Genomic DNA, 21,931 nt, shown 5'->3' on the forward strand with positions numbered 1-21,931 from the left:
CAAGTGAATGCAAACGCATACTTGGTCAACAGCCATACAGGTCACACTGAGGGTGACCGTATAAACAACTTTAACACTGTTACAAATATGCGCCACGCTGTGAACCCACACCAAACAAGAATGACAAACCCATTTCGGGAGAACAAATACCCAGAATCCCTTGCAGTACTAACTCTTCCGGGAGGCTACAATATAGACCCCCCCCCCGCTATCATCCGCCCCCACCTCAACCTCCTCGTGCATTCCCAGGGAGAGCATGTCCCAAATTCCAAGCTGCTGTTTTGAGGCATGTTTAAAAAAAATAATGCACTTTGTGACTTCAATAATAAATATGGCAGTGCCATGTTGGCATTTTTTTTTCCATAACTTGAGTTGATTTATTTTTGGAAAACCTTGTTACATTGTTTAATGCATCCAGCGGGGCGTCACAACAAAATTAGGCATAATGATGTGTTTATTCCACGACTGTATATATCGTATCGGTTGATATCGGAATCGGTAATTAAGAGTTGGGGAATATCGGATATCGGCAAAAAAGCCATTATCGGACATCTCTAGTTGTAACGATACCAATATTTTGGTACCGGTACTAAAATTATTTCGGTACTTTTCGTTACTTTTCTAAATAAAAAGGGACCACAAAAAAATTGCATTATTGGCTTTATTTTAACAAAAATTCTAGGGTACATTAAACATATGTTTATTATTGCAGTTAAGTCCTTAAATACAATTGTGAACATACTAGACAACTTATCTTTTTGTAGTAAGTAAACAAACAAAGGCTCCTAATTAGTCTGCTGACGTATACAGTAAGATATTGTGTCATTTATCATTCTATTATTTTGTCAACATTATGAGGGACAAACTGTAAAAATTGATTATTAATCCACTTGTTCATTTACTGTTAATATCTGGTTATTTTCTGTTTCAACATGTTCTATCTACACTTCTGTTAAAATGTAATAATCAGTTATTTTTCTGTTGTTTGATACTTTACATTAGTTTTGGATGATACCATAAATTTGGGTATCGATCCGATACCAAGTAGTTACTGGATCATACATATCTGAGTTATCGTGTAGAAATATGGAGAAACAACTACAAATGTGCAATTCATTGACTAACTGTCTTACAAAAAATAATAGATAATGTTGGATGTAGAGAACATACAAACCCTTTATTTATCGAATCACAAATATTGAAATTCAACGATTTGGTGCATTTGCAAACAGCTAAAATTATGCACAAAGCAAACTATAACCTGCTAAGCAAGAATGTACAACAATTCTTCTCAACAAAAGAGGAGAAATATAACCTTAGGGGAAATTGTAATTTAAAACATTTGGATGCTCGCACAACACTTGAAACAGGGATGTCAAACTCATTTTAGATCGGAAAAAATCTACTCCCAAGTGGGCAGAACATGGGAGCAGAGGGCACTGCAGCCAGAGCGGTCTGGGTCACAGAGCGTTATATGCATTATGTGCAAAATGCCAGGAGTTCTCTGCACAAAAACAATCTCGGTCTTTACAGAGGGAACGCACAACGGGCCTGAGCTAGCTAATGTTAGAGTTTTATTAGCTAATGTTAATTTATCCAGTTAATCTGAAAGACCGTGCTAGCTGCTTATTTTCTTGTATCAATGCCGTTTAATGACCTTGTCCCGATGTAGATACTGATCTCTTATCAGTGCAATGTGTGGCTCTGGCTGCAGTGCCCCCTGCTGGTTATTCAGGGGAGTGTGTAGGTCACATTTATTTGTGCATCTGGTTTGTGGTAGGAATGTCTCATCGACACAAAAGCGAAAAAGCGATCCACATATGTAAATTCAACAGAAATACAAAGTCAAGCATATTTATATTCAAATCTCAAAAATATATTTACAAATACACGTTTATTTGTATGAATAAACATTAGCAGCGGCTGTGCAGTGTAGTGTATAGACATTTGCGATAGCCAATCAGATTACGAGTTGTTGACTGTAGCCTATCTAGGTAGCCTCACGTTAAACGTGGCTGTGATTGGATACTCACTTGTCACTCCCAACTGCGTATCCAATCACAGGATGTGATTTATGAAAGTGGCGCTGTCACGCCAAATTTCTTCCCCCTACAAACCCCCCCCCCCCGGATCACAAATCGTTTAATTCTCCGTCCTGTACGGTAGTCAAATGTGCAATGAGTATTTGTTCACATATGCATTCCCAAAGTAACACGATTTATGGGAAACATGAGTGCTGACGTAAAAACAACGAATGAAACTAAAAAAAAAGTCAGTTCACATAAATGTCATTTTAATTTAGTTCACTTACACAGAGAACTAAAAAAAACTGAATTAAACGAATACATTTAGTTTTAATAAAGTTTGATCGTGTTGATTGATAATGAATTAACTTATTGTACACTGTTATTCATTTCCGCATATGTCCACGAGTCGAATGTGCAGTCAGGAATATCCTCAAGTTAATTTGTCCGATTAATACAGACGTTTTGTTAACGCTATATTATAAAAAAATTTAAAAAAAATTTAAAAACAAGTATCCTTCCAGCGACGGGCAGTCAAAGTCGAAGTGCTATCGTAAGAGGAAATGACATAAGAGGAAATGAGTAATTGGGGGGGTGGGGAAGGTTTTTGTAGGGGGAATAAATTTGGCGTGACAGCACCGGAGCCATACCCGGCCAGCGGAGAAATCAGCGGTTCTCACTTTTTAAACCCGCAAAGAATGAGAGCAAAACGTTGAGTCGGTGGCATATATTTGCGAGGCCATTTTCAAGAAGGATATTTAAAGAGAAACTAGATCTTGTAAAATTATTTGCCTTCCACTTCCACTCGAATCAACCATCTTGATTTATTTGTATGTCACATTTTTATATTAATAAATTGTATTTGTATATATTTTCAAATCTCAAAAATATATTTACAAATACGCGTGTATTGATACAATTTATTTATTTGTATATCACATTTGTATTTCTATTTGTATGCATATGTATTAATATCATATTGATACACAGTATATATATAAATTGATGTGAGACAATTCTACTTCCATATATTAATATCAAACCATTTTTTTATACAATTTAGTATCGTACGCATGAAGAGAATTAGACATCAAATGGACCAGCATTAAACCAAACCAAAGACGCCAAGGGGTGTAATTAATGAAGTGATTGACGAGTCGTACACGCACTGTACTTGTTGACTCATGACTCCCGTGCCGAGCGGGCGACTGTTGTTGTTGTTGTTCTCCGACTAACAATGTGTAAAGGGACCCGTGCTGGGAGACATATGCTGCGACCGCACGCCATACTTTCAAAGCGCAACACTTCTTCTCTTCTTCGCCGCCGCCGTTTGACTAAGCTGTTGTTGCGTCCCATGCGGGGACGTCGGTGCGCTTCATCGAGCTCTCCGGATTGTCCCTATTTTTTTTTTTGTTTAAGCCTCGCTCGGCAGAGGATGGCAGGAAAGTCGGGAAATGAGCCACAGAGGGAATGCGAAAGGGCGTAGGAGGCGATTATTTTTTGTCGTAGCATATTTTTTGTATTTGTTTAATTAATGTTATGACATGTTTTATAATAATGCTAAGTGTCAGGTTCAAACACTGATGACATCTATTAAACAAGACAAGAGGCAAAGAATTAAACAGAGACAGAATGAAATTTTGACTCAATTGAGGAGAAACGTGTCAACCTGTAACCTCTTCCAGTGTCACCCACGCTCTGACGAAAAAGGTTTCCGTCTCCTCCTTTATTTGGACACTCCCTGCTTCCAAAGGAATGGGGGGGTATGTAAACAGCTCTTGTTTTTGGTCACATTGAAAACAAAAGAAAAAAGATGCCTCGGGCTTGGGCTCGTCCTGGATTCAGCTTGAGCAGGTCTTCGATGACAATAGATAACCCCTCTCCCGTCTCCTCCCGTCCCACATCAAACTTAAGAAAGTCAATGACTTCACCATAAAAGTAGGTGACAGTGTCATCACCAGGAAAGATGAGGTCACCTACCTAGGTTCCATTCTAGAGGCTAACCTTTCCTGTGATAAAGTGGCAACCAAGGTAATCAAAAAGGTTAACCAACGAACGAGATTTCTCTACAGAATTTCCTCTCTGGTCAACAAAAGCACCTTGAGGATTCTGGCGGGAACTCTCGTTCAACCCTTTTTCGATTACGCATGCACCTCCTGGTACCCTAGCACCTCCAAAACCCTCAAATCTAAACTCCAAACATCTCAGAACAAGCTAGTCAGGTTACTTCTAGACCTCCACCCCAGATCCCACCTCACTCCTACCCACTTCTCTAAAGTGGGCTGGCTCAAGGTGGAGGACAGAGTTAAACAACTTGCACTGAGCCTAGTCTATAAAATCCGCTACACCTCCCTGATACCGAAGTACATGTCAAACTACTTCCTTAACGTAAATGACCGCCATAACCACAACACCAGGGGGTGCTCCACTAATCACGTTAAACCCAGATTCCGAACTAACAAAGGTCTTAACTCATTCTCTTTCTATGCCACATCAATGTGGAATGCGCTCCCAACAGGTATAAAAGAAAGGGCATCTCTATCCTCCTTCAAAACCGCAATAAAAGTTCACCTCCAGGCAGCTACAACCCTAAACTAACACCCTCCCCGGATTGCTAATAATCAAATGTAAACAATCAAATGCAGATACTTTTTCTTTTTCTTATGCCTTCTGATCTCTCTCTCTCTCTCTCTCTCTCTCTCTCTCTATGTCCACTACTTGATGTCCATACCCCCCCCCCCACCTCCACACCCCTGATTGTAAATAATGTAAATAATTCAATGTGATTATCTTGTGTGATGACTGTATTATGATGATAGTATATATGATAGTATATATCTGTATCATGAATCAATTTAAGTGGACCCCGACTTAAACAAGTTGAAAAACGTATTCGGGTGTTACCATTTAGTGGTCAATTGTACGGAATATGTACTTCACTGTGCAACCTACTAATAAAAGTCTCAATCAATCAATCAATCAAACACAATGGAAATTTCCAAGCCTTTGCTTGGTGCAACAAAGACAGCCTCTTGTCTGTTCATTGGGAACTCAGAGAACGGAAAGTTTTTTGATAATTGACATACCATTTTTCTGACACTAAGATGCTTTGTTTAATTGGGGTTCAGGTTTTGGACCCTTTGACTGCAATTAGGTACACTGTCTACCAAAGCAAATAACCACTTTAGTGTCTAAGTAGCATTAGCAGTTGTGGCTTTATGCAACCTCCTGATGTATTTTATTGTAGATGCTTTTAAAGCAGTGGCGTTCAAACTACGGCCCGTCCACATCTTCAATTAGGGGAGTTTAAAACGGTTGCAGGGAGATTTCAATTCATTTTTTTAAAAGTTACTTTTTCGCCATCATTTGTAATGCAGGTCTATGACCATTTACAATGCATTGCGGCATTTACTTGTATGGCCCGATGCAAACAACCTTCCCTAGTCATAGTGCCAAAAAAATAAATAAAATAAAGTCGGACCAAAACAAAATCCCAACAGACATGGTCACACATAACACAATTTGTGGATATCTGGATAGGAGGCAGCATGTCCGCGTTGTGGATGTACTTTAAAAACCTCTAAAAGCTTAGTGGCCACATGCGTGTACAGCACCTTTTAGCTCTTATTTCCAAAATTGTGTACACTACTTAATTGGGGTCTTATGGCCACTTATGTGGACACTTATACTGCCATCTGGTGGTGTCAGAAGAGTATAACATACAATGGAATTTGGAGAAAAAAAAGTGTAAAAATAAGAATTAGCATGCCACTAAACATGAAGTACACGTTTGTGGACTCATGGACTAAGTACATCATATCAAAAGATGATTCTTAGTTTTTATTTTAATTAGGGTCCAATAAGCCTGTAGGAGTCGCTTCCTAGCGGTTCCCCTGCTACACCCGTTACAGGAGTCAGGTGTGTAGATTTGAACAAAGTTTTAATGTTCCTCAATAAGCTCATCAATAATCTTTTCAGATATGCAGGACTTTTCAGTCTCTCCAAGTCCTCACTCTCCCTGTTCTCGGCCGCTACTGTTAAAGACAACAGGTGATTAGACAACTCGTACCACCTGGGAAATCTAATCACCTGTTCAGCTGTGTTTCGAAGCCAACACTGACCCGCCCCTGTCTGTCGGTGCGCTGTCCTCAGCACCTTGGACAGGGGTGGTGACCTCCACTCCCGCAGGCAGCGCTGGCCACGCCTCCCTCCACAAAGCCCAAATAGCAAAGAGAAATTTAAAAAAAGCATGTAAACAAACAGCTTGGGCCCTAAGATGACACTGGCGGCTTTTAATGAGCGAAAGCCTCCCAGCAACGCGAAGCGAGTGTGATTTCAGGATCTCTGCACCTCGTTTTTTATCACGGACATGGCGTGACAGAATCTAATTAGAGTCTCTAAACACGAGTACAGTCCCCAATAACACCAAAAATAGATGCTAAATTTGTTGCCAGTCGTTTTTATTAAAGAAAAAGTGGACTAAATAATAATAATGAATTAATTCTCAACAAAGTACATCGTACAATAAGCAGCAACAATTTAAAAATAGAACAACATGTTATGTGAGAATAATGTATGTTAATACTATACATAATAACAGATTTGTTTTGAATGTATGTTCAATTTTATGGGCCTTTTTAAAGAACATACGTCGACTTTTTGCCACTGGAGTTAAAGTCACAGTCGGACATTAAACTTTTCTCCACAAAACTGAAAAAGTGGCTTGATTAAAACCTCTTAAGACCCATGTTGTTTGTTTACATGCTTTTTTTTTATTTGTCTTTGCTATTTGGGCTTATTGGACCCTAATTAGAATAAAAACTAAGAATCATATTTTTATATGATGTACTTAAGTCCATAAGTACACAAACGTGTACGTCATGTTTAGTGACATGCTAATTCTTGTTTTTACCCTTTTTTTCCCCAAATTCCATTGTATGTTATACTCTTCTGACACCAGCAGATGGCAGTATAAGTCTCCACATAAGCCGCCATAAGACCCCAATTCAGTAGTGTACACAATTTTGGAAATAAGAGCAAAAAAAGGTGCTGTCCACGCATGTGGACACTAAGCCTTTTAAAGGCCTTAGTGGCCACATGAGCACTAGAACTGGGTGTAGTAATGGACGAATGGGGCCAATTATTTTCATGTGTTTTTATTTTTGCACTTGTCTTAATCATTTTGAAAGTGTTTTGCACTTTCCTCATCTTTTTTTAAAAAGCCTAACCAGGGACAAGGGTTGCAAATTAGCCTGTGGCTATAGGTTTTATGTTCTTTGACATCAGTTACCTATGGGTAGCAATGTTTAATTGTACTGTCCCTGTCAAATGAATACATGAATGAATGAATATCGACCAGGTCCGTAACCACGCCCACCACCAGTATTTTGGCAATTTAGGGGCAACCCTGACATTATCAAAACAAAAATGTCTTACATTACGAGGTTTTGTCATGTTAGTCTGTGATATTTGCACCTAATGAAATACTAGGAATATGGGGTGGGGGGCATTTTCTGGCTGGCTGAAATATTGCGTAAATTCTTTTTATAACACGTTCTGGTCGAGTCTTCAACTACAGAATAATTAGCAGGTTCAATATTACATTTTATTAATTAATAGTCATGTAGCAATATGAAGACTTGTACAGAATATCATAAGCATGTATTCAGGTAGAAATATCACAGATTATATCCCAGATAGTTATCCACTAAACACACAACGTTGGTCTTCTATTTTAGTGATGTCATTCACAGAAGGCGAACATGGGAGGCGATTAGGAGCTGGCAGCTACTCAACAGCTAAGCACGCCACGGTTATGGTTTGAGTTTATTTCGAACATGCATACAATTACCACATGATACATCACAATGTCCAGTTTCTATTTTCAACATGTTCGAAAAGGAGCAGGAAGAAGCAGAGCTTATTTAATCCTGCCCGCGCAGTCACGGGGAGAACATGCAAACTCCACGCGGAAAGACCCCGAGCCTGGGGATCAAACCCAGGACCTTCATATTGTGAGGCACACGCACTAACACCGTGCTGCCCTACTTATTCCATTCCACAAAATCTTTTCCACTCATGGCGCAAACTGAAATCAACATAGAAGGTCAACACACAGGGTAACACATAACACAACCTGCTCACTTTGTGGATATTATGACAAAATGTTCAAACACTATACATAATTAATCTCCTGTCAATGGGAGAGGATGCAAAGAAAAAAGGCTCCGATTTTGCTACCGGGGTTTTTGTTAAGTTTGAAGATCTTTGACCATCACAAATCAGTGTGCTAGCATGCTAACGTTAGCACACTAACAGTTAACAGCTGTCACATACCAAGTTATATGACTCTCGGGTAAACGGTTGCAAAATTAGCTCAAAAAGTTAGCACATTAATGTTAGCATGCTAACGTAAACATGCTAACGGTTAGCACGTGTCACATACCAAGTTATATGACTGTAAGGTGTATGGCTGTGTAATAAGGGAGAAAAAAGCATAAAGGTAGCTAAAAAGTTAGCACTTCAATGTGAGTGTGCTAGCATGCTAAAGTTAGCACTCTAACAGTTAAAAAGTGTCGCATACCAACTTACATGACTCTAGGGTAAACGGTTGCAAAATTAGCTCAAAAAGCTAGCACTTTAATGTTAGCATGCGAGCATGCTAACGTAAACATGCATACAGTTAGCATGTTTCAAATACCAAGTTTTATGACTGTAAGGTGTATGTCTGCGAATAGACAAAAAGAGAAGCGTGAAATTCCCACAAAAAAAAGTTAGCACTTTGGAGGAATGTGGGGGACTATAATAATAGGATGAAAAATAATAAACTGTAAAGTATGAGCAATAATAATGTGAGCTGCTTGCATTGCAGCAGGCCCATAATAATAAACGATGAAGTATGAGGAATAATAATGTGGGCTGCTTGCATTGCAGCAGGCCCATAATAACAAACTGTGAAGTATGAGCAATAATGTGGGCTGCTTGCATTGTACCAGGCCCATAATAATACACTGTGAAGTATGAGCAATACTAATGGGGGGTGCTTGCATTGCAGCAGGCCCATAATAATAAATTGAAGTATGAGCAATAATAGTGTGGGCTGCTTGCATTGCAGCAGGCCCATAACAACAAACTGAAGTATGAGCAATAATAATGTGGGCTGCTTGCATTGCAGCAGGCCCATAATAACAAACTGAAGTATGAGCAATAATAATGTGGGCTGCTTGCATAGCAGCAGGCCCATAATAACAATAAACTGTGAAGTATGAGCAATAATAATGTGGGTTGCTTGCATTGCAGCAGGCCCATAATAATAAACTGAAGTATGAGCAATAGTAATATGGGCTGCTTTCATTTCAGCAGGCCCATAATAACAAACTGAAGTATGAGCAATAATAATGTGGGTTGCTTGCATTTCAGCGGGCCCATAATAACAAACTGTGAAGTATGAGCAATAATAATGTGGAGTGCTTGCATTTCAGCAGGCCCATAATAACAAACTTTGAAGTATGCACAATAATAATGTGGGCTGTTTGCAATGCAGCAGGCCCATAATAACAAACTGAAGTATGAGCAATAATAATGTGGGCTGCTTGCGTAGCAGCAGGCCCATAATAACAATAAACTGTGAAGTATGAGCAATAATAATGTGGGTTGCTTGCATTGCAGCAGGCCCATAATAATAAACTGAAGTATGAGCAATAGTAATATGGGCTGCTTGCATTTCAGCAGGCCCATAATAACAAACTGAAGTATGAGCAATAATAATGTGGGTTGCTTGCATTGCAGCGGGCCCATAATAACAAACTGAAGTATGAGCAATAATAATGTGGACTGCTTGCATTTCAGCAGGCCCATAATAACAAACTTTGAAGTATGCGCAATAATAATGTGGGCTGTTTGCATTGCAGCAGGCCCATAATAAACTGAAGTATGAGCAATAATAATGTGGGCTGCTTGCGTAGCAGCAGGCCCCTAATAATAAACTGAAGTATGAACAACCATAATAACAAACTGTGAAGTATGAGCAATAATAATGTGGGCTGCTTGCATTTCAGCAGGCCCATAGTAATAAACTGTGAAGTATGAGCAATAGTAATATGGGCTCTTTGCATTTCAGCAGGCCCATAATAATCAACTGTGAAGTATGGGCAATAATAATGTGGGTTGCTTGCATTGCAAGCATCCATTCACTGCTGCTTGCAGCATGTGAATGGACGGCGGCATTGCGGCAGGCCCATAATATTTCTGCCCACCATTTCGCCTGAAGGCGGCACACTATCGACTGCAACTTAACATTCCAAAAGAAGCAGGAGACTTTCTAATAAAAGCTGCAAGCAGTAGATAAAAAAAAAATCCGATTAATAAGAAGAGACGCTCCTCTGTCTCCATAACAAAGAGCAACTCTACTTGCTTTGCAGACCTCACACAAAAATCATCATCAGACTACTCGATGAATCGACCCGCGCTGGCAACGTGTGAAGTTTGCTCAGCAGACGTGGATGAATGATAGGAAAGGCAACTGTTAATAATAATAATAATAATATAGTAATATTAATCTGCAAAACATGGTCGTGTACAGGGGCGTCACTAGCTTTTAAGGACAGGGGGGGCTTAGCCCCCAGGAGATGCACAGGATGCGAGCGAACGTAGCGCACGAGCACAAAACTTCACAAACGGCTAACAAAGACATAGAAATTATTCATTGTTATTAATATTATTTCAGTCTGTTTATTTTCAATCTGTGTTCAGTACAACAACAAACATGGGTTTGCACAGTGACATTTTGTTTACAGCATCAACAAGAAACAATGACTTGCATGATCCTTCAAGATACACTGAAACACAATGAAAGTGGTGGCATTAGCCTCTATGTTATTCATTCACAACATAGAGGCTAATGCCACCACTTTCGCTCACAATACAATTGTTTGTTCCCAAATATTTTGAAGTTGCACATATTACATTTTGGGCACATATGTGACTAAAATGGTTGTAAATTCAAGCCCTGGAAATATTACTTAATTACTTGAATTAAAGTAATATCTGGATAATTTGGCTTGTATATAATATATATATATATATATATATATATATATATATATATATATATATATATATATATATATATATATATATATATATATATATATATATATATATATATATATATATATATTATGGCAAGCCGTTAAGGAAATTAAATATATGGAAGTCTGAATACAAAATGAGAAACATTTATATATACTGTAAATAAGAAAGACTTAGTCTGCTAAACTGAAAAAGAGCCAAAGCTGTCAAAGAGCTGAGGGACCATCTTCAAAGTGCAATGCTGAAACAAATAATGCAAACAATAAAATGTAACTTCCAGGGCTTGAGATTAATGTAGTCCCGTCGTCCCGGAAATGGTCAAAAAAAATGCACGGGACGAAATAAAAAAATGCAACCATTTTTTTTTCTTTTTCTTTTTATGTATTTATTCATTTTACATTTTATATTAAATGTCTTGGTTTTTCCACCCTCTGAAAATCCTATGAAATGTTTAACAAGCCATCCTATAATAATACAACAGCTATTAATGTAACAATACAATAAAACAAATATATTTAATGATGTTTTTTTCATTATTTTAACAATAGTCTAATGTATATTACTTTATGTAGATTCTACAAGAAACACAAAACTTAAAAACTAAATGATTTACAATTGCAGACACAAGGTTCTTGTTCTGCAGTGCTGTGTGCAAATGTGCTTTGTACACCTGCAGGACCGCAAACAAGGTCGCAGAGAAAATGCGGACGGGATTTTGAGTGATGTGGGCATTTTCTGTATGAACAAGTGGAATGGATTGAATACCGACGCACTAAAGGGGCTCTCTACCTTACGCTATGAAGTGAGGGGAAACTGAGTGAATAATGACAGGTTATATGATTATTTATATAAACTCATATTCGGGCCACTTTATAATGAATATGTCGACATGTATTTAAAAAAAAAAAAAAAAAAAGATTGTTTTTTTTTAACACCAAATTATTTAGGGGGTCTTAAGAACATTTTAGGGGGGCTTGAGCCCCCCTAAAATAGGCCTAACAACGCCAATGGTGGTGTACCACGTGACCGTGAAGCCACACCAACGGCGATAAATCGGCGTCGTCCCTCCTGATTGGCAACCAAAGCCAGCTGAGCCTGCCGATTGCCAATCGGGGAACAGTTGAGGAACCGGCGTTCAGAGCAGAGGCGGAGTTAAGCATGGCAAAAACAGGAAGTGGACGAGGACAACAAGAAAGGACACGATCAAGCAAAAACAGTGTCAAGTCTGCTCCTCCAAAATAAGAGCTTTGCTCCAGCCCCTGGTTGTATGGAAACAGTCTGTCATACTATCACCGTGTTGATACTTTGAGGTAGTCGTGTGCAGGGGATATACCTAAAGATGCTCTCACAAATAGGTGAAGATGTTTACTAACATGCTGCCAAGGTCTTCGATGAGAATGGAAGTCTTTCCATTTCCACTTCCTGTAAACATCCCAAGGCTTTTGCCTTCCTTTGGTGACAGAAACCCTCAAACTAGGAGACTTTGTGTGTGATTTAAAGCAACACTATGTCATTGTTTCTTTCTCGGTGGACCAGCCAGGACAGCTACTAGCACACGAAAATGATCCAAATTTGTATTTGTTCTTTTTTAAGACATTATTAAGACTTGATTAGCTTGTGGCTGTCATGTCTGTGTTGATCATGTTTTTGTTTGGCCATGTTCTGTTTGTTTTTTGGACACTTTCTTAGTTCCTGGTTGTTCACTCCCTCGTTTTGTTTCCATAGCAACCCATTAGTTTTCACCCGTCATGTCACGCACCTGTTTCACGTTTGGAGTCACGCACCTGTTGTTAATCATGTCGGTGTTATTTAAGCCTTTCTTTCTGATCACTCGTTCTGCCTGCATTGTACTTCTGTCATACTGGTTACGTCAGGGTTCACCAACGCGGTGCCCGCGGGCACCAGGTCGCCCGTAAGGACCAGATGAGTAGCCCGCTGGCCTGTTCTAAAAATAGCTCAAATAGCAGCACTTATCAGTGAGCTGCCTCTATTTTTTAAATTTTATTTATTTACTAGCAAGCTGGTCTCGCTTTGCCCGACATTTTTAATTCTAAGAGAGACAAAACTCAAATAGAATTTGAAAATCTGAGAAAATATTTGAAAGACTTGGTCTTCACTTGTTTAAATAAATTCATTTTTTTTTTTACTTTGCTTCTTATAACTTTCAGAAAGACAATTTTAGAGAAAAAATACAACCTTAAAAAGGATTTTAGGATTTTTAAACACCTATACCTTTTTACCTTTTAAATTCCTTCCTCTTCTTTCGTGACAATTTAAATCAATGTTCAAGTAAATGTATTTTTTTTTTATTGTAAAGAATAATAAATACATTTTAATTTGTTTTTTCGACGAAGAATATTTGTGAAATATTTCTTCAAAGTTATTATGATTAAAATTCAAAAAATGTATTCTGGCAAATCTAGAAAATCTGTAGAATTAAATTTAAATCTTATTTCAAAGTCTTTTGAATTTCTTTTAAAAATTTTATTCAGGAAAATCTAGAAGAAATAATGATTTGTCTTTGTTAGAAATATAGCTTGGTCCAATTTGTTATATATTCTAACAAAGCGTAGATTGGATTTTAACCTATTTAAAACATGTCATCAAAATTCTAAAATTCATCTTAATCAGGAAAAATTACTAATGATGTTCCATAAATTCCTTTTTTTAATTTTTTCATAAAGATTCGAATTAGCTAGTTTTGCTCTTCTTTTCTTCGGTTGAATTTTGAATTTTAAAGAGTCGAAATTGAAGATTAACTATGTTTCAAAATTTAATTGTCATTTTTTTTGTGTTTTCTCCTCTTTTAAACCGTTCAATTAAGTGTAAATATCAATAATTATTAATAATAACATAGAGTTACAGGTAAATTGAGCAAATTGGCTATTTCTGGCAATTTATTTAAGTGTGTATCAAACTGGTAGCCCTTCGCATTAATCACTACCCAAGAAGTAGCTCTTGGTTTCAAAAAGGTTGGTGACCCCTGGGTTACGTCTTGTTCATGTCAAGTAAGTTTGTGGTAGTTTGAGTTATTTATGTTTCTGGTAGTTTGAGTGATTTATGTATAATAAATCCAAGCCTACCTTCACGCTGTCGTCCGGAGCCGTCTTTGCACTGGAAGAACAACCGCGCAGCGAGCTGCGACCCCCCCCTCCCCCCCCACTTGACAGAATGCAGGCAGCTCGAGTGATCAGAAAGAAAGGCTTAAATAACACCGACATGATTAACACCAGGTGCGTGACTCAAAACGTGAAACAGGTGCGTGACATGACAGGTGAAAACTAATGGGTTGCTATTAGAGATGTAATATCGGTATGCCGATATTATCGGCCGATAAATGCGTTAAAATGTAATATCGGAAATTATCGGCATCGGTTTTTTTATTATCAGTATCGTTTTTGTTTTTTTTTGTTTTTTGTTTTTTTTATTAAATCCACATAAAAAACACAAGATACACTTACAATTAGCATTCACACAAAAGGGTTGTTTCTTTCTGTTATTAATATTCTGGTTCCTACATTATATATCAATATATATCAATACAGTCTGCAAGGGATACAGTCCGTAAGCACACATGATTGTGAGTGCTGCTGGTCCACTAATAGTACTAACCTTTAACAGTTAATTTTACAAATTTTCATTAATTACTAGTTTCTATGTAACTGTTTTTATATTGTTTTACTTTCTTTTTTATTCAAGAAAATGTTTTTAATTTATTTATCTTATTTTATTTGACTCATTTTTTTTAAAAAGTACCTTATCTTCACCATACCTGGTTGTCCAAATTAGGCATAATAATGTGTTAGTTCCACGACTGTATATATCGGTTGATATTGGTATCGGTTGATATCGGTATTGGTAATTAAAGAGTTGGACAATATCGGCATATCGGATATCGGCAAAAAGCCATTATCGGACATCCCTAGTTGCTATGGAAACAAAACAAGGGAGTGAACAACCAGGAACTAAGAAAGTGTCCAAAAAACAAACAGAACATGGCCAAACAAAAACATGATCAACACAGACATGACAGTGGCAAGATTGTTCTTAATTCTGCTTTAAATCGAAGTTATGTTAATATTAATTTTGAACTTCAATAACGAGCAGGCGTGTTACGGAGCAGCAACACAACCAATGTTGTGCGAGCGCTAAGGGAGAAAAGTGCTCAGTCAGCAGTATTACGTTGTAAACCAGGCCTGGGCAATTATTTTGTCTCGGGGGCCACATTTAGAGAATATCTATTTTTAGGAACACTAATACAAAACCTCCCAATAATGTCTGATTGAATGCTAAAAACGTTATGACAGACCGCCTTAAAAAAACGTAATAGGAATTTTAAAATTTTCTATGAACGATAAAACACTGAATATTGACAAAATATTTCGACATATTTTACAATCAAGTGAAACGCAACAAAAATGCAACAAACAGTGAAATATGAACGCGAAGGGTACAAAATAAACCCACCTAATATCTGATACATCTGATATTTGCTGAATTCCCCCCAGGGATCAATGAAGTACTTTCTATTCTATTTTATTCTATTCTATATATCACTAAGCTTTAGAACTTTGTTGTGAAAATCTCCTTCCGCGTCTGTGGAATCGCTTCCCGCCCACACTGCTTGGTGCCTCGTCTGAGCTGCTGTGACGCAGATTACCATAGTAACTAATTAGATGACCGTAGTAACTAATTAGATTACCATAGTAACTAGTATATCATCCCTAAGCGCGGATTTCAACCATTGAACTAAGCACAATTATCTGCCAATAGAACAAAGCAAATTTGGCTTGTCAAGACTTTCCAAAACAAGTAAAATGATTTTTGGGGTTAGGTTTTTTCACTAAAGTGGGCTGTCACAGTTTTTCTATGGGTGTGTCAAATTTGGTGAGTTTTGAAGCATGTTAAGGGGGGCAAAGTAGTGCGCAACGGTGCGGAAGAATAATTAGCTAACCTCAATGAACCCAAAAATACCTTAAAATAAGTATATTCTCACTATTAACAAGTGCACTTTTCTTGGTAGAAAAAACTAATATGAGACCTTTTTGCTCAATATGTTGAAAAATATTCTTAAATGAAGTAGGTGCTGGTGCCATTATCTTGACATAATGATATGCGCTCGGCATTACATTGCTTGCATTTTCCCATCGATAAAATGACATCATCGCGCCAAGTGCGTGCTCTTTCAGTCAATTAGTGTGCAAGGAATATGTGTGTGTATATATATATATATATATATATATATATATATATATATATATATATATATATATATATATATATATATATATATATATATATATATATATATATATATATATATATATATATATATATATATATATATATATATATATATATATTACAGCCCGGCCCCCGAACAATTTTTTTAATTGTCATTTTGAAGAATTTATCTGAATGTGCATGAACTATTTCTGTTCAAAATTGTTTGAAATGTTAAATGTTTAAATATTAACTGTCAGTTTACTGTACTGTGCCAACCGTACTACTATATGAGTACATCTTTTCTATTGTTTCATTGGAAATAAAACAGCAAAGTCCATTTGGCTGTCATCTGTTTTAATTATGAGACAAAATTATGTCATGATTTTTTATTTCATGCTTGAAATAAGAAATTATTATTTAAAAAAAAAGTAGTTTTATACTTGTGAGTGTTGATGACACAGCTTTGCAACAGTTGATATTCTAGTTTCAAGCATGTTTTACTCAATATAGGTCATCAAATCTCAGCAACAAGCTGTAATATCTTACTGAGATCATTTAGGACCAAAACACCCTTAAAACAAGTAAAACACTCTAACATAAAATCTGCTTAGTGAGAAGAATGATCTTATCAGACAGAAAATAAGCAAATATCACCCTTATTTGAGATATTTAATCTTACTTAGATTTCAGTTTTTGCAGTGTGCTGTTAATTTCCATCTTTTTTTTTTTGGCAAGTGCTCAATCAGCATTTTTACATTGTAAACCAGGCCTGGGCAATTATTTTGACTCGGGGGCCACATTTTGAGAAAAAAATGTGTCTGGGGGCCGGTATATCTATCTTTAGGAACACAAATACAAAACCTCACAATAATGTCTGACTGAATGCTAAAAACGTTATGACAGACCGCCTTAAACGTAATGGAATTTTACATTTTTTTACTGAATGAGACACCCAGAATGTACATGAAAATAAAGAATGTGGGATTTACAATATTAACTATGAACGATAAAACACGGAATATTGACAACATATGAACGTCCCACTACTTAACCCTAACCCTTACAATCAAGCGAAACGCAACAAAAATGCAAAAAACACAACGAAATATGAACGCGAAGGGGTAAAAAAAAAACATCTACAATCTGATATATCTAATACATCCCTACGTTTTAGAACTTTGTTGTAAAAATCTCCTTCCGCGTCTGTCCCTGACACCTGCATTATAGGCTGGCCACTCTGGAACCACTCTGTGGAAATGCTCCCTGAGCTGCTGTGACTTAGATCAGTGGTCCCCAACCGGTCCGTGGACCGATTGGTACCAGGCCGCGGCCGCACAAGAATTTTTTTTTTTTTTTTTTTTTTTAAATTAAATCAACATACTTGTGTTTTTATTGTGTTTTTATGTTGATTTAATTTTTTTTTTTTAATAAAAAAATAATTTTTATTTTTATTTTTATTTTTTATTTTTTAATTTCTTGCCCTCCCACCGGTCCGTGGGACACATTTTCAAGCGTTGACCGGTCCGCAAGTACAAAAAGGTTGGGGACCACTGACTTAGATGACCATAGTAACTAATTAGATGACCATACTAACTAATTAGATGACTCTGGAACCACTCTGTGGAAACGCTCCCTGAGCTGCTGTGACTTAGATCAGTGGTCCCCAACCCCCGGGCCGTGGACCGATTGGTACCAGGCCGCGGCCGCACAAGAAATTAATTTTTTTTTTTTTTTTTTTTTTTTAAATTAAATCAGCATAATTGTGTTTTTATTGTGTTTTTATGTTGATTTAATTTTTTTTTTTTTTTAATTTCTTGCCCTCCCACCGGTCCGTGGGACACATTTTCAAGCGTTGACCGGTCCGCAAGTACAAAAAGGTTGGGGACCACTGACTTAGATGACCATAGTAACTAATTAGATGACCATACTAACTAATTAGATGACTCTGGAACCACTCTGTGGAAACGCTCCCTGAGCTGCTGTGACTTAGATCAGTGGCCCCCAACCCCCGGTCCGTGGACCGATTGGTACCAGGCCGCGGCCGCACAAGAAATTTTTTTTTTTTATTATTATTATTTTTTATTTTTATTTAAATCAGCATAATTGTGTTTTTATTGTGTTTTTATGTTGATTTAATTTTTTTTTTTTTAATTTTTTTTTTTTTTTTAATTTCTTGCCCTCCCACCGGTCCGTGGGACACATTTTCAAGCGTTGACCGGTCCGCAAGTACAAAAAGGTTGGGGACCACTGACTTAGATGACCATAGTAACTAATTAGATGACCATACTAACTAATTAGATGACCATAGTAACTAGTATATCATGCAAAAGCGCAGATTCCAACCAATGAAATACTTTATATAGTTCGAGACTTACAGTCATTAGAAAACATCATTGCACATCATAATGGCGGCTGCAGTTTCGATCTTAAAGATAAAAAAATTTTATTTGGGCCAGATTGAAAAGCATAACGGGCCACATGCGGCCCCCGGGCCTTAATTTGCCCAGGTCTGTTGTAAACAGTACTGTATGTCAAGTGTATCACGCATACTGCCATCTTGTGGCGTTCGTACAAATTTCCATCTTTTTTTTTGGCCAGTGCTCAGTCAGCATTTTTACATTGTAAACAGTACTGTATGTCAAATATATCACGCATACTGCCATCTTGTGGCGCTTATACACATTTAGGAGGGCGCCTACAGCCACTGCTGTTAATTTCCATCTTTTTCAGGCCTGGCCGTGTGATTAAAGGCCCTGGTTAATTGATTAGAGGCGCTGATTAAACGTTTTTTTTTACAGTGACTAGGTTGATACGCGCTGCGCTGTCTGTCAAAAATTATTTCTCTTAAGCTTTTTAGCGAACCAATTATGCTGGATTTATATTTAGCACAGCGCTTTGAAAGGCAAGTTCCACTTCACTCCTGAAGAGGGAACGGCATTACTCCTTTTTTTCCCTCCCGTTATCTGTGCACCCTCAGAGGACCCGAAAAATGTTCCTCTAATGTAGAAATAAAGAGTTTCCGACACTTCCGTCCAGGTCACCCATAGAAAAGTGTCATGCCATTCCCACTTAATAAGGTCGGCCATGTTTCCCCAACCCACCACTGTCCCCTCAGGGTACCCGTCTCCGTCAAACAGCAATTTATCGAGCCGGGCAGCCTTGGCTTCTTTTTTTTTTTTTTTTTCCCCTTCTTCTTAACCCTCACGAGAAGCTGTAATTCTCTCTCGGTATCCTCGGCACGATCTCTCCCCTCCCTCTCTCCTCCACAAAAGGCAAATTGCATACAAAATAGCTGACTCAATCATCCAGCTGCATAATCAAGATAAGGGAGACGGGGCGACAGGAAGTGTGGAGAAGGCTTTGGCAACATTGACGATGAGATGGAGGCAAAAGTTTCTACTCTAAACGCCCGTTTGGCTCTCAGCTGTTAATAAATCAAAAAGTTGCACTAGCATTGATGCTTTGGAAAAAAAACAGAAAAACTTGTCACATCTTTGGCTCTTGTGAGCCACCAGCAGGTGCAGCTTGTATTTAACTTGGCATCCTGTCAGCTTTTTTTTTTTTTTTTTTTTGTTCCCCCTCATCTCCAGACTGGCACATTCAAGGAGATTTAACCTCAGAGCTGAGCAGGATGTGCTTTGGCCCCCAAAAAAATACATAAAAAAAAAAAAAAAATGAAATGAAAATCAATCCATCTCAAGGCTTTCGCATCCCATAAGTCAGCGGCGGCTGTAGCGTGCGGGCCGAGTGTGCATTTCCAAGACAGATGGCACAGAGGCTGCAAAATCCTCAGCTTATCTTAGTGAGCCTGCACGGCCAACTGTAATGACCGCACAGTCTAATAGAATAGATTAAGGCCAGGCAATGGCTAATCATGTTCTACTTGTTCTCTACAAACTATCACAATGTACCCACTTTTAATGAGGCAACACTCAGGGGAAAAATGGGAAAAAATAGCCCTTTTTGGGTTTTTTAAAGTTTAACTCATATTTTATTTATTTCTATTTTTTTAATTTGAATTAACTCTGTTTATTTAAATTTTTTTAGTACCAAAATAACTTATTTTTATGACATTTAAAGCATTTTTAATTGAAAATGTAGTATTTAACATGTGAGGAGCTGTCCATGGCGAGGAGCTGTCCATGGTGCTGAATGCTATCTGTTGCCCCTGTAAGATGCTGTATTTCAATATGTGCACCAGCTGTACACACCAAAAAACACATTTCTTTCCCCAGTTTGTACAGCACACATCTGGCTCACTCACAGAAAAGCAACAATTTAAGGGCAAAAACACATTTTAAACAACAACAACAACAAAAAGCCACGCTTGTTGCATTGCAAAGTCCAATTAGAGCATGTTCTTACCTGTGTGATAAAGGCAGGGGATGCTCGAATTGTCAGGAAAGAATCTTCCCAAGTGTTCCCCGGTTGGGTCAAGGCGTCGCTGGAAGATCCGTGTTTAATAACAGCGCTGCCTGTGCCGCTGAGGCTCCATCGCTTCAGCTGAGCGGCGAACCTGCTCGGGCTTCTTCTTTCTATCCGCCGAGACACCGGAGAGGGAGAGAGGAGGGGAGGAAGTGTGTGTGTGTGCGTGTGTGTGTGAGTGTGAGAGAGAGTGTGTGCGTGTTTGTGTGTGTGAGTGGGTGGGGGCGACTGTCAGCTCCAGCTCACACGCTGCCAGGAGAGACGTGCGTTTGTCTTCTCTCTATTTATGTTTTTTTTTTTTGATCAACTCCGCAAAGTTGTAAAGCTCCTACACAGATAAACCGGCTGTAAAAATGTTTAAAAAAGGCATAGTAGGTGCGCTAGCTCCACCCCTACTGCCCCACCCACCAATTACCACGCTCACCATGATGTAGTCTGCAAAAGGTGTATGTTAAGAAGGGAGTCTGCCTTTGAATAGTAAATAATTGAGCAAAATGTAAACATGTACGATTCTTGTCGATAAATGGGATTTAAAATGAAAAAGGAAACAAATGAAAACGAATAATTTGATTTATTATTACAGTTTAGTATATAGTATAATCGCTCGCTTACTAGTTTTATATGGTCAGGAAGTTGCCTACAGCCACAGTTGTACATTACCCCTGTATACTTAAGGAATATTACGGCAAAATAAATACAAAAGTTGTATGTAAGGAGGAAATCTCATTTTCTACAGGAAAAAAGGTGGCTAATGTTGCAAGAAAAACATTGCACTGTGAGAAATCTGACATGTATGTTGTTAAAAATACATGCTGCATTATTCTCATGATTTTCATATTGAAGGATACAATCCTATTTTTGAAATAGTCTACTTCATTCCTGTATATTTTTCCCCCTTGAATAATTATGTTATTATGAATTATTATATATATATATATCACAATTTATAATAATATAATTACTCAAGGGGGAATATATAGGAATGAAGTTATATATATATATATATATATATATATATATATATATATATATATATATTGAGTAATTAAATTATTATAAATGTTTCATAATATAATTACTCAAGGGGAATATACAGGAATGAAGTTATATATTTATATATATATATATATATATATATATATATATATATATATATATATATATAT

At 37.5% G+C, this 21,931-nt stretch overlaps 1 protein-coding gene across 2 annotated transcripts in view; it reads right to left on the reverse strand.

The window, feature by feature from the left end:
- elfn1a (extracellular leucine-rich repeat and fibronectin type III domain containing 1a) overlaps positions 1-21,167 on the reverse strand; it is a 285,831-nt gene extending 264,664 nt beyond the window's left edge. For both annotated transcript variants that reach the window (XM_062049956.1, XM_062049955.1), the window contains exon 1: positions 20,706-21,167. The gene's annotated coding sequence lies outside the window, so the exon portion shown is untranslated. The remainder of the gene's footprint in view (positions 1-20,705) is intronic.
- Positions 21,168-21,931: the final 764 nt, after the last annotated feature.

This window comes from Entelurus aequoreus, linkage group LG06, assembly GCF_033978785.1.
Source record: "Entelurus aequoreus isolate RoL-2023_Sb linkage group LG06, RoL_Eaeq_v1.1, whole genome shotgun sequence".
NCBI classification, from domain to species: Eukaryota; Metazoa; Chordata; class Actinopteri; order Syngnathiformes; family Syngnathidae; genus Entelurus; species Entelurus aequoreus.